Below are 13,311 nucleotides of genomic sequence, written 5' to 3'. Positions count from 1 at the left end.
ATACCCTTTCATACAGCAGTGCTCCCCATTGCTCCTGCACATGTTCATACCAACAGATGCCTTCATTAATGCCTATGGTGATTGGGACCAAACAGTTAGTCACGTGTTTAATAGAGGCTTTCAGATGCTTCATCTGGTTTTATTCTTCTAGGAGATTGAATCAGCATTTCTAATATTTAATTCACAAGTAAGAAGGCGAAAAAGGAGAGCAAGAAAAGAGAAAGAGAATGGTAAAAAGAGATTGAACCAATTATTGGGGTAAAAAGGAGGATACAGACTTATATGAAGTAATACTTGCAAAATGAATATCAAGCAATATTAATAGAGAGACAGATGTCAGAATTCCCAAAAGGATGCACTGATATTATGGCTACTGATGAAATGCTGTTTCTGCTTCATTTGTTCATTCTGTCATTACTTGACATGCTTTATTGAATTTTTACTCAGTACTGTGCACTGAACATGGCTCTGAGAATAGAAGAAGAAATAAGACCTTATGAATCTTATATATAACTTAATTAATCATTTATAATTACTACTACTAGAAAATTATTATCTTGAATAGCATCTCCAGTTACACCAAGAAAGGCCTCTATAAAACCTAGGATTATATAACAGCATTACGGAAATGAACCATGTACACACATTCAGAATTGACTCCAAAAAAGCTATCTATCTCACACTAGACACTAAGAGGGTTCTGAACTCCTGATCTAAAATTATCTAAAATGACATTATAGACCATTATCCTCTTTAGAGAAAGACAAAACGTTTATTAACGTTTTCCAAAAAATTGTTTTAATGATTACAGCTCTTCCTTGGATAGCAAGATGAAGTAACCTTTTAATTATAGCAACTAGCATCTTAGCATTTATTTTTCACATCAGATACTGTTTGATAAACATCAGGACAATCCACTGGAGTACAACGTGAGGCCCTAAAGGCCTGCAGATCAAGTAGACCTAAAGCAATACAAATAAAATTGTTTCTCTATATGAAAAAATATGAATTTTTATTTGTTTTTTGGGGGGGTTGATATTGTTATTGTCTCCTGAGAGAAAAGTGCAGCTAGAAGAGGAGAACAGCATCAAGACAATTAGATGCTTGCATATAGGTCAGTAAGCTCCGGGGGCAGTAGGGCTAAAGCAACAAGAATTGAATGCTTTCTGTACTATTTAAACTGTGGGATTCCAAAGTAGTCTGTAAAATCTACTAAAATGTTTCCTGTGCATTTTTCTTTCTTTTTTCATTTTGTTTTTGGAAAACAACGAAGAAGAAATAATTTTCCATCAAAAGTACTCAGTGAGACCCAGGGAAAGCACAGCAGTAGGAGTAACAGACAAACTTGAGAAGCTAAGCTCACTGCACATTCTCAGAAGTCTTAGGACTTGCAGTTTCCTCTAGGTTTGCATCAGGGCTGAAGTCGATCTCATGTAGACAGACCCTAGATTTCACCTAAGATAGTTTCACAGAAAAAATCAAGATGAGATATATCTAGAATTCACGTGAGTTTCACATGGAACCCAAAAATGACCACGGTGAAATGTGTTCACTACTTTGAAATTTAAAAATTAGTTTTAAATGTCATGCCACCTCCCTCAATTTTTCTCACAGATGAAAATCTGAGGTCCAGAAATCTAAGAGATTTGTCAAAGGTCACGGGAGATGAAGTTGTTTACGAGCACAGATGATCCCGCTCTCAGTACTAAATGTTGTTTATTATGCTATTGTTCAGCATATTTTAAAACAATTATTCTGGATATAATTACAGGAAAAACTCATTTACATCTTAAGCATGAAAGAAATAATTAACATTTTCCTAAATTCAAAAACAGAATTTTAATATAAGTTTCTAGTGTGAAAACTAAGTGATTTGCATATATTCCTTTGACTTAAATACCTAATTGCCAGGGTATTTGCATTTTTCTATCTAATTTTGCCAGCACACTCAATTTATTTGCATATTCCTGTTAGTCTAGTTGCTGAGAATGGGTGGCCTTTTCTATCCATAATCAAAATTAACTTTAGCTTCAACACAACTCAAGAAAGGAAATTTCATAGAGCATGAAGAGGAAATATTTTCAGACTCAAATCTTGTCAACTCTTTAAACAATGAGTAGTTATTATGATATTCTTCTCAGGGTGCCTGAGGCTATCTAAAACAGGATTAATATTGAAAGTATCCTAATAACACATTCATATGTCAACTTAGAGGTGGATAAAGAGGATTTATCTATGAAAGTACAAATATTTTAACCCAGGTATGAGACACTAATGGGTTATACATTCTCTCTCAGTTCCCATAATACATATGCCCTGTGGCTGACTTTGGTGTTGAATCTCTGAATTTATAAATTAAAAAGAACAGAAATCTGATTTACTGAAGAGGCTTTCAACCTATGTAATTAACACCCCACAAGTACTCACAACGAGATGTTTGGGCTCGAATTGTGTCATTTATCTAAAAGAAAATGAATATGACTTATACATGATTTTACTGTTAATTCATTGTCCTCATAATCCATGTGTGCTTGCAGTTACTTTTACCTTCATCCTAAATATTATCAACAAGATGACCCCTCAGTTTGACTAAACTTTAGACAGTCTGTTTCCTGACTTGAGGCTCCCCACTCCCTTTTCCTAGAATAGTTACTGAAGTAAACTTTTCATTGCGTATTTTTCCTCTGCCCCTTGAAGACATAATTCTTCACCTAGCCTCTTTTGCCAGTTTTACAACCCAGGAATGACTTTCTCATAGCCCTGGGAGTTGGTTTTTCAAATGGAATCATCAAAAGAGATACAGTCCTATCTCCCAGTCTCTGTGGGAGGGTGGGAGCTTAAGTCAGGCCAAATAGCAAACATGCATGGCCTGATTAGATTGACCTCCTACTCGCCCAGCGTTCTCCAGTGCTAATCTACTAGCTCACCCCATGTTAGAAACCACTCCTGTTTTTTTTTTTTTTTTATTCCAATGAAGTTCATTCTCCCTCCAGTATTGCAGTAGTCTTGAGTAAATCTTCTTTGTATCTTTAATTCTCTCTGGTATACATTTTCTTTGATAATCATCATCATTATTATTGCTAACATATTTGGATCACTTAGCATACACCAAATACTTTGCTAAATCCATTACTGTTGAAAGTCTTATTTAATTTTCACAGCAACCTAGAATTATTCTTGTTCCGATTTTATAAATGAGAGAATGAATACACAGAAGACCCTTGGGTTGGGAAGATCCCCTGGAGAAGGGCACGGCAACCCACTCCAGTATTCTTGCCTGGAGAATCCCATGGACAGAGGAGCCTGATAGGCTATAGTCCATAGGGTTGCAGAGTCGAACATGACTGAAGCAACTTAGCACACATGCAGGCTGTCTCTGTAGGGCTTCCCAGGTGGCACTTGTGGTAAAGAACTTGCCTGCCAATGCAGGATATGTAAGAGATGTGGGTTCAGTCCCTGGGTTGGGAAGATCCCCTGGAGGAGGGCATTGCAACTCATCCCAGCATTCTTATCTAGAGAATCCCATGGACAGAGGAGCCTGGCAGGCTACAGTCCATGGGTTGCACAGAATTGGATATGACTGAAGCAACTTAGTACACACACACACCCCTGTCTGTAAAGGAGCACCTAGAAGTTTTCATAGAGAAAGGGAAAATAAAAGAAGTGGGGAAGGAAAAAGAAAGAGATGGAAAGAGAGAGAGAGAGAGAAACAGAGGCAGAGAGACAGAGTCAGAGACAAGACATTTTGGCATTATTGGAAGGTTGGCATAGAAATTTACCCAGGACACATGGTGTGTAAGTAGCACTGCTTTCGTGATTGCCAGATGTTTTGGATTCAATGTTTGCATCCTCTGAAAATTTGTATGTTGAAGCCCTGATCCCCAGTGTGGTGGTATCTGGAATCTTGGGAAATAATTAGGATTTGATGAGTTCCTGAAGAAGGAGAGCCCTATGGTGAAATCAATGCCCTTATAAAAAGAGGAAAAAATACCAGATCACTCTCTATGCATGCATCCATCAAGGAAGGTTATTTGAGTATATAACCAGGAAAAAGGCTCTCACCAAGAACCTGACTATGCTGGCACCTTGATTTTGGAGTTCCAGCCTCCAGAACTATGAAAACTAAGTGCTTTTTATCTAAGCCGCTCAGCTTGATGCACTCTGTTATAGCAGCTCAAACTAAGGCATCACTTGAAACCACTGTCCCTGCCTTTCATATGACTAATCATTAATGCTTAATTTGGCCCCCAAAGTTATTGATATTTTTACACAATACCAGGATTAGAGAGCTATCTTCATTTTGATTGTTTCTCGGTGTCTTTACAAAGCAATCTTCATCATTTTGCTCTATGTATTAAGGTCCAGGTTGATTGGAAATTTTTAGCAATTGATTTGCTATGTATGTATTAGTCTTCATATTATATACCTATAAAGGAAATGCTGAAACTTGCGCTTTCCTAAATAGGGTACTGTTTCTATATTGATCTATTTTAAAATTTCAATTCAAAAGACTATTAAAATATTATACTCTGGGAATGAAAATGATATTCTCTTACACTAACTTTTTCAATATTTTATATATTAAAATATTTGTTTTTCTTTAGGATCTAAGCATTTCTTCACAATATTTTGAGCACTGATGAGTTGTATTTTTCTAAACTTACCTGGGTTGTAGTAGTTGGAGAATGCAGGTAGATGAAAAACTGTGTCTATTTCCTGTACTAATCAGAATGCTTTAGACTTATAAGGCTCAGTCAGTATGGATGAGAGATGAAGAGGGGAGGGATTTCCCCTTTCTCCTTTTGCACAAACCCCTCACAACACATTGTAAATTGAATATGACCTTATGGCCACATAGCCTATAGGTATGAATTTGTCTGATGTTTATTTTTCTGATTTAAACAGCAAACTGAATGGAAGAAAGGCCATCAGAGAATGAGCTTATTATTCTGATTCTGACCTCTTTTCCTTTCTCCTCTCACTGCAATGATAATTTAGATATTTAATCAGAACACCTGACTGACTGCTGCTGCTGCTGCTAAGTTGCTTCAGTCACGTCCGACTCTGTGCGATCCCATAGACGTCAGCCCAGCAGGCTCCCCCGTCCCTGGGATTCTCCAGGCAGGAACACTGGAGTGGGTTGCCATTTCCTTCTCCAATGAATGAAAGTGAAAAGTGAAAGTGAAGTCTCTCAGTCATGTCCAACTCTTCGCGACCCCATGGACTGCAGCCTCCCAGGATCCTCCGTCCATGGGATTTTCCAGACAAGAGTACTGGAGTGGGGTGCCACCACCTAACTGACTAGGGAAGAAGAAAAGATTGAGAGCGTCTTTTCTTGTTTTTAATTCAATAGCTCTTTTAACCTATAGTTTGCAGAGTAAAGTGGTAATTCCCATTTTTATTTCTAACAGGAGGGTCAAAATAGATGCTTCCACGAAGACTTATTTAAGCAAATAGTAAATTAAATAAAATGGCTTAAGGTGGCAGTAGGGATCAGAATGATATAGAGAATTTAGCCATAAGTTTCAGACACCAAGGAGAAAATTTCTCAGACAGAAGTATCCCCATGAATTGCTTAGTGAGTTGCCAAAGATGTATATGGTAATTGGCTGTCAAAAGCCAACCTTTGTGATTCCCCTTCCATGGTGTAAACTTGTCACTGCGGGGTGGCTACCCAGGTAGGGACAGTATATTCTGGTCATACTTCCATCCAGATATGGCCGTATCAATGGAAGGTGGGAAGTGACATGGAGTCGCTTCTTCATGGTAAAGAAGTAAGCATGCCTTCTCCACTCTTTTTCTTCTACTGGCTGTAAGCAGATGACCCCATGGCTAGGAGATAAACCACAGAAAGGAAGGAACTTGTGAAAGTGAGTGAAAGTCTCTCAGTCATAGAAAAGAGCTTAGATTTTTGATTTTCCATGTGGAGTGTTACATGAGGAAGAAATAAAAATCCCATCTTTAAGAACCTGAAATTTAGGGGGAATATTTGTTATAGCTACCAGGGCTGTCCTAACTGATGCACTTTGAATGGTAGTACTGCCAGGACAATCACACCAAAGCATTCCACATTTACTACTATGAACTGTGAAAGAAAGCATCTCTGTTCTTTTTACTGCCTACCTTAATCTGTGCTTCTTTAAGGGCAGGAAATATTAATATAATTGGTTAAGTGGCAAGATAAAATTTAGACTCTATTTTATAAATGCATGAAATAATTGTGCTTAAATGTCCTGTGCTCATATCTCCTTTTTCTTGTCTTTTCTTCTGTGTACTAGAACATATGCTGAACTAGAGCTAAGGTCTCTTTAGATTCTGATCACATTCTGTTTTAGACTAAAACAGAGTGTTTGCTGTTTTGGTTGCTTTGTGTTTCTACACCATGTGACTGATCAAAGAATGATAAGATTCTATGATTTAACACTTGGATGAGGCATCCAAATTGAACTGAGATTTCAGATCAAGCTTTACTAGAGTTCTACTATAGGAAATATTACAGAAGACTCAGCTAATAACAAAGGAGGGGTGGATTTGCTTCTCACTCTTTATGTATTAGGGCTCCCATGGTGGCTCAGATGGTAAAGAAACTGCCAGCAAGGCAGGAGACCTGTGTTCAACCCTGGGTAGGGAAGATCCCCTGGAGAAGGGAATAGCAACCCACTCTAGTATTCTTGCCTGGAGAATTGCACAGACAGAGGGGTCTGGTGGGCTATAGGCTATGGGATTACAAAGAATCATATATGACTGAGTGACTAAACACTTTATGTATTAATATCTTAGGTGCGTTTCTATCCTGGGAATTTTGTGATTTGCAGAGGAGATAGGCTACACAAGATTCAATTAAACTCTCCCTTTGTCTCTGGATATTAGTGGCTAATGACAAAAAAATAACTACAATACACCCCACACACACACTTTAACCACTTGTATTAGGCTTCTTGCGTAAGCATTTTGACTGCCTCTTTTTGTCTGTTCAAAACATTGAATGCTATATAAATAAAATGTTATTAGTCCAGTGCACAAACCTGGATCTGGTACACAAACCTTGACCCAAAGGTCTGTTATAGCCCCAATCCCAGGTTTTTCCATTTCTCATAGTTATGCCCATAATTCATGACAATATTACCTGTAATGTCATTCTATGTTCTTTTCCTTAAGATATCTGTGTGTGTTTGTGCATGTGTGTGTCTGAACAAGATCTGTTTTTTTCTTGGACTTGCAAGTACCCAGATATCCAAATTCAGACACTTGTTAGTATCCTAATTTTGGCTAGTTGTAATCTACCGTCTTTCATATTCAAACCTACCTTTCTTTAAGACCAAGTTGGCATATCCTCCTGACCATAGCCTAACAAAATTACATTATTTCATGATAGAAAATGGAGAAGGCAATGGCAACCCACTCCAGTACTCCTGCCTGGAGAATTCCATGGATGGAGGAGCCTGGTGGGCTGCAGTCCAGGGGTCATGAAGAGTCGGACATGACTGACCGACTTCCCTTTCACTTTTCACTTTCATGTATTGGAGAAGGAAATGGCAACCCACTCCAGTGTTCTTGCCTGGAGAATTCTAGGGATGGAGGAGCCTGGTAGGCTGGTGTCTATGGGGTCGCACAGAGTTGGACACGACTGAAGTGACTTAGCAGCAGTAGCAGCGTGATAGAAAATACTTTTACTATTAGAAAAGTACTTTTACTATTACACCTCTTACCACAACATACCTGTTCTGCTATTCTCTTAATAGCAGGACTTGCTTATAACAATGCATGATGTTCTTCCAAACTTAAATATGCTCTTCAACTTTAGTTTCCATCTCCATTTCATAACCAATGGCCAGGATCTGGAAGAACGTCCAGAAACAATGAATCTTAAGGCAGGAATTTGAGTGAGATGTGTAATCTGGCTCTGCTCCAGCATACAAAGACTGTTTAAGCCAGAGACAGGGAGCCCTGGACCTGGGGATATTTGAGATGATGGAGTTCGTCAGTAATGTTACCTATTGACTCTGGCTACCACTTTGCTTTCAACTCCATTTCATGGTTCACAATTACAGGCTATAGTCAACTCAGTGAGAGCCCCACTTTCCATTTTGTACCATAGTGACTTGTCTCAGTTTTCAGGACAAGAATGTCAGCAGCACCAGCCAGTGTCTGGCATATGGAAAGGGGATGGTTGGGAGATGTGACTCTTGAGAAACATCTTTTGGCCTCAGATATTCATATATGCATATTAGGCCTTCCATCTAGATGCCTCAGGAAAATTCGGGGGTGAAGATTGTGAAAAGCGGGTGGTGTTGGTTTTATAAAAATCCCTATGTCAGGGAGTACTCCTGTCCTATATTTTTGTTTTGGCCAAAACCACTGTATAATGGATCCCCCATGGTCTAAAAACTACTGGACTTAATATAGTTCCATTCTCCCACCTGCTTTGCACATGTAGAATGAACCATCTTTTTACAGCTTCTTTTAATCCTGAGGATCCCCTGAGGATCCCAGCCCTGTAACAGTGAAGAAAAAAAAACAGACAGTGCTAGTTGTATTATTTCCCTATTGTGGCTGTAACAAATTACCTCAAATTTCATGGCTCAAAAACAACACAGATTTGTTACCACACATTGCTGGAGGTCAGAAATCAAACCAGGTCTCACTGGGCAAAAATTAAGGTGTTGGCAAAGCTGCATTTCTTTCTGGAAATTCTAAGGGAGAATTCATTTCCTTCCTTCTCTTGAACAGGCTGTCAGCCTTCCTTAGCTCTGGGATCCCCTCCCCATCTTCAAAGCCAGCAATGTTGCCTTTGTCTCTGACTGTCTCTTTATAGTCACAGCTCTCTCTGACTCTCAGACCTCTCCTTTTCCCACTTTTAAGGATCCTTGTGATTATACTGGATTCACCTAGATAATTCAAGGTAATCTTATTTTAAAGTCAGTTGATTAGCAACCTTAATCCCCCCTTTTCATGTCACCTAACATAATTATAGTTTCTGGGAGTTAAGATGTGGCCCTATTTGGGAAGTTAGGGAAATTATTCTGCCTAAATTGGTCAAAGCAGCCGGCCCCACAGCCTACCCCTGGCTCTCCCTGTTACAGGCTGTTACATCAGCAGTCAATTTTCACTACTTGCCTCTTGCAGTAACATTAGGTGACAAGCATCTATATACGGCCCGTCGTTTTTCTAGTTTCTACTTGCACTGTTCATTTGATCAACATCTCAATTTCCATATGTTTGTCATAGACTATGTTTAGTCCCCCTAAAACTCTGTTGCCTGGGAGACACCCACAGGATTGGAAACATGTCAACAAACCTTGAGAGATGTTATACTTTACTTGGAAATATGAAACCTATGTTTGATGTCAGATAAAATAGGTTGGAGAAAAACAACACAAGTACCTAAGGAGGCTGCCCTTCAGAGGAAGTAAGATGTTTTTATATACATGTGGTCATTAAGAGATTTATCTCAGTAACTAAATAGCACAACCCCAGACAGATACTTTGTAAGCTGTCATTTTTATTCTTTTTAACTAAGCAGAGTTATGAAAGTTTGAAAGAAGGTATAGAATTGTACATTAAATGATTTAATTATTGTATTCAAAAGCAGCAGGTGTATGGTACAAATAAAGCTGTGGACTGACAAGAAAGCACTAGTTGTCACTCCCGTAAAAACACAAAGGGAGAGCACTAAGCAATTACACACTTTAGCACTGCCCATCCAAGCACAGTGATTCTCGTTTTGTCTCTAGCAATTACCATTTTCCATTTCACAAAGCAATTATTTTTGTTCTTTTTTTTTCTAATGGGTTTTATTAATCACATCTGTCAACCATACAAGCAGCATCTATTAACTCTGGAAGTAAAACATTTAAAAGGTTGCATTATTTTTCAATCGGAGAGGCAAATACTAATTGATGAAATCTCTAAAAACCCAGTCTTAACATGTGGATCAAATGATATTGGCAGCTCAGCAATGGAGTAGTGAAACAATCTATGCAGAAAGCAGTTGGATTCTCTGCTGAACTCTCCATCTGGATGTCTCTGTTAACATACTTCAAAATCATGCATTAAGACTCTCTGTGTGATAGATGGCTAATTTTTTTTAAGTTGCCATCTGCTACTTGTAAGTCACTCTCCTAGACACTAGAAAGATACACAGAGATAGATATGATGTGTGACCTCATAAATACTGAGGATGAGGAAAAAATCCTTGCAGCTAAAACAGAATAAATGTAAACTAATGTATGACGAAGTGGTACAGAAATGTTCCAAGTACAAAGGGGTCTATCGAGAGTAAGAGGAATTTAATCCTGGAGGATAAGGTGATCTTTCAGAACCATCTTGAGTTTAACTGCTATTAGGTTATGAAGGAGCAGAATTTTGGTTGGGCAAGGAAGGACATATGAGATTTCAATATGTTGAGATAGAAAAGGAGTTGAAGGAGGCAGCATATTTCAAAAGGAAGAAAGAGTGAGCAGTGAAGCAAAGATGACATCTTAAGGCACAGGTAGGGCTTCCTTGGAGGCTCAGATGATAATGAATCCTCCTGCAAGGCAGGAGACAGGGGTTCGATCCCTGGATCAGAAAGACCCCTGGAGAAGGGAATGGCTACTCTCTGTAGTATTCTTGCCTAGAGAATGCCAAGGACAGAGGAGCTTGGTGGGCTTTGGTCCACGGGGTCACAAAGAGTCGGACGTGACTGAGCAATTATCACTTTCACCTTTTTTCCTTCAGGGAATTGTGAATGAGAGCAAGTCTCCTTCCACTCTTTCTTGGTCCATGCATGTCTCTGGCCACCATACTTCACTTTATAAACCGTACTTTACTTTATGCTGATCTTTTTAAAAATGCAAGTGTACCAGAGGGAAGAGGTGTGAGAGGACAGAAGGAATAGGTAAAAGGGAATAAGAGGAACAAATTTCCAGTTATAAAATAAATAAGTTGGGTGATATAATGTATAGCATAGGGAAAGTAGACAATAAAATTGTAAAAACTTTGGTAACATGTTAACTAGACTCATAGTGGTGATCATGTTGTAATGTATAAAAATATCAAATCACTATGTTGCACACCTGAAACCAATATATTTTAAGTCAACTATGCTTCAATAAAAATAAAATGCATGTATGATCCTGTCTTTCCCCATTTTAGGAAACATCAGTGGTTTCCAGTTGCTCTAGGTGAAGACCACAAGCCTCATAATGCCCCCATACCTACATGATCAGCCCCCTGTGGAAACTTCTAGCCTCATCTCTTATTTCTGCTTACATTAGGAGCAATAGTCACCTTCTTTCAACCACTTCAAGTAATGACTGCCTCTGGTATAGAACCCCTGTGGTCTCATAATTAATCTCTACATTTCACCCAGCTTGACAAATAGCTGTAATGACCCAACTTCCTCTTGGTCATTTGAGTCCTGACTTGCTGCTAATCCTTGAGGGTTCTCTTCAGCTCCAGCTGTACATTACACACATATTACATCCATAAGTGGGCAGTGACTGCTTCCGACTACCTTATGATCTTCTCACATGCTTTCCCCTCTTTCTTGGAAAGACCTCTCTCCATCTACCTCTAAAGCTTCTCTATCTTCCAGCTAATACCTACTCAAATTTAGAGCTAAACCTAACTACCATTTCCTCACTTATTTGACAGAGAAGGCTTGGTTAAGTCCCTTTGTTATATGACCTTGTATGGTTGTGTATCTCTTTTATTCTTATTAAACTTCCATCCAAAAATCAGCTTTGGAGATTGTCTACAATATTTGTCTTTCCATCAAGATAGTAAATCTCTGTTGCAGGAGGCTGCATATGTCTTATTAACTTTGTCTCCCATGTGCTAGCAAAGTGCCTGATAACTGGTAAGTTCCAAATAAATGCTATTAAAAAATGAATGCCTGAACAAATGAGATATGATCAGGAAGACTGGCTAGATCCAGATTGGAGAGGCCTTGAATTTGATGCTAAGGATTTTGTGTAGAAAATAGGAAAGTTTCAGCATTTGTAAAAATAACTTCTAGGCTGAAACAAATGTTTAGACATGAGAGAGGAGAGCCATGACATAAATTATAATACTATTTTCATCCAGGCAGTCCTAAATCAATTCAAACTAGATACAGAAATCTGACACAACCTCTTTTGTTTTCTTTGTATATATACACATTCAATTTCTCAATTTCCACTTCATCTTACTCTTGTCTGCTCTCTCTGAAGCTGAAATTTTTCCTAAAGTAATCTCTCTTTTTCCAGTTTATCAGCCTATTTTCCTTTATCGTACTCACATTCTTTTATTGCTCCTGTTTTAATGGTAATAATGAAACGTATTTTCCCAAACACTCCAATTTTTCCTTGATTCTCTGCAAGTATGATTCCAAGAGACACAGGTCTTTTAAATTGTTATCTTAACTTTTGCATCTGCTTCATTTAAATTTTTGTTTGACTTTTAGAAGAAATATATTGTGGTAAGAACACAACATGAGATCTACCCACTTAACATATTTTAAATTGTATAATATAGTGTTGTTATCTTTAGGCACAAAGTTGTATATCAGATCTCTAGAATTTATTCAACTTGCATAACTGAAATTTTGTATGCAGTGATTAGCAAACTCCACATTTCCCCTCCCACTGGCCCCTAGTAAGCACAATCCTCTTCTTTTATGAATTTGACTATGTAACTCATATAAGTGGAATCATGGACTATTTTGTCCATATGTGACTGTTTCATTTCACTTATCATTATGACCTCTAGGTTCTTACACACTGTTACACATTGCAGGATTTTCTTGATTTTTAAAGCTGGATAATATTCCATTGTATGTAGATACCACATTTTTAATCCATTTTCTGTCAATGTATATTTAGGATAGTCACAACATTTTCATTACTGTGAGTAGTATTGCAATGAAAATAGGGGTGCTGATACATCTTCAAATTTCTGATTTCAGTATTTTTTAGGTAAATAATCTGAAATGGAATTGCTCACAAGTGGATTGTTCTGTTCTTAACTTCTTGAGAGATTTTGTACTGTTCTCAAAAGCAGCCGTGCCATTTTACATTCTCACTAGCAGTGTACAAGTGACCCAATTCCTTCACATCTTCACCAAGATTTGTTGTCTTTTGTTTTTATTGATATTAGACATGCTAACAAATGTGAGGTGACAACTATTTATGATTTTCAGTTGTATTTCCCCAATGATTAGTGACTTTGAGCATCATTTTATTGTACATGTTTGTTTATATTTTATGTGAGTATAGTTGCTTTACAATGTGTTAGTTTCAGATGTATTGCAAAATGATTCAGATTTATGTATGTGTGTATATATGGAAC

At 38.0% G+C, this 13,311-nt stretch overlaps 1 long non-coding RNA gene across 1 annotated transcript; it reads right to left on the bottom strand.

Annotated features, from left to right (window-relative positions):
* Positions 1 to 5,345: 5,345 nt before the first annotated feature.
* LOC133250093 (uncharacterized) lies at positions 5,346 to 8,547 on the bottom strand. Its single transcript, XR_009737225.1, has 3 exons — positions 8,421 to 8,547; positions 7,720 to 7,838; positions 5,346 to 5,832 (listed from the first exon to the last, which is right to left on the bottom strand). It is a non-coding gene; the product is annotated as an uncharacterized LOC133250093 (long non-coding RNA).
* Positions 8,548 to 13,311: the final 4,764 nt, after the last annotated feature.

The sequence above is a fragment of the Bos javanicus genome, chromosome 6 (assembly GCF_032452875.1).
Source record: "Bos javanicus breed banteng chromosome 6, ARS-OSU_banteng_1.0, whole genome shotgun sequence".
Lineage (NCBI taxonomy): Eukaryota > Metazoa > Chordata > Mammalia > Artiodactyla > Bovidae > Bos > Bos javanicus.
The sequence above is the reverse complement of the archived record's forward strand: the minus strand, read 5'-3'. Positions and strand labels throughout refer to the sequence as shown.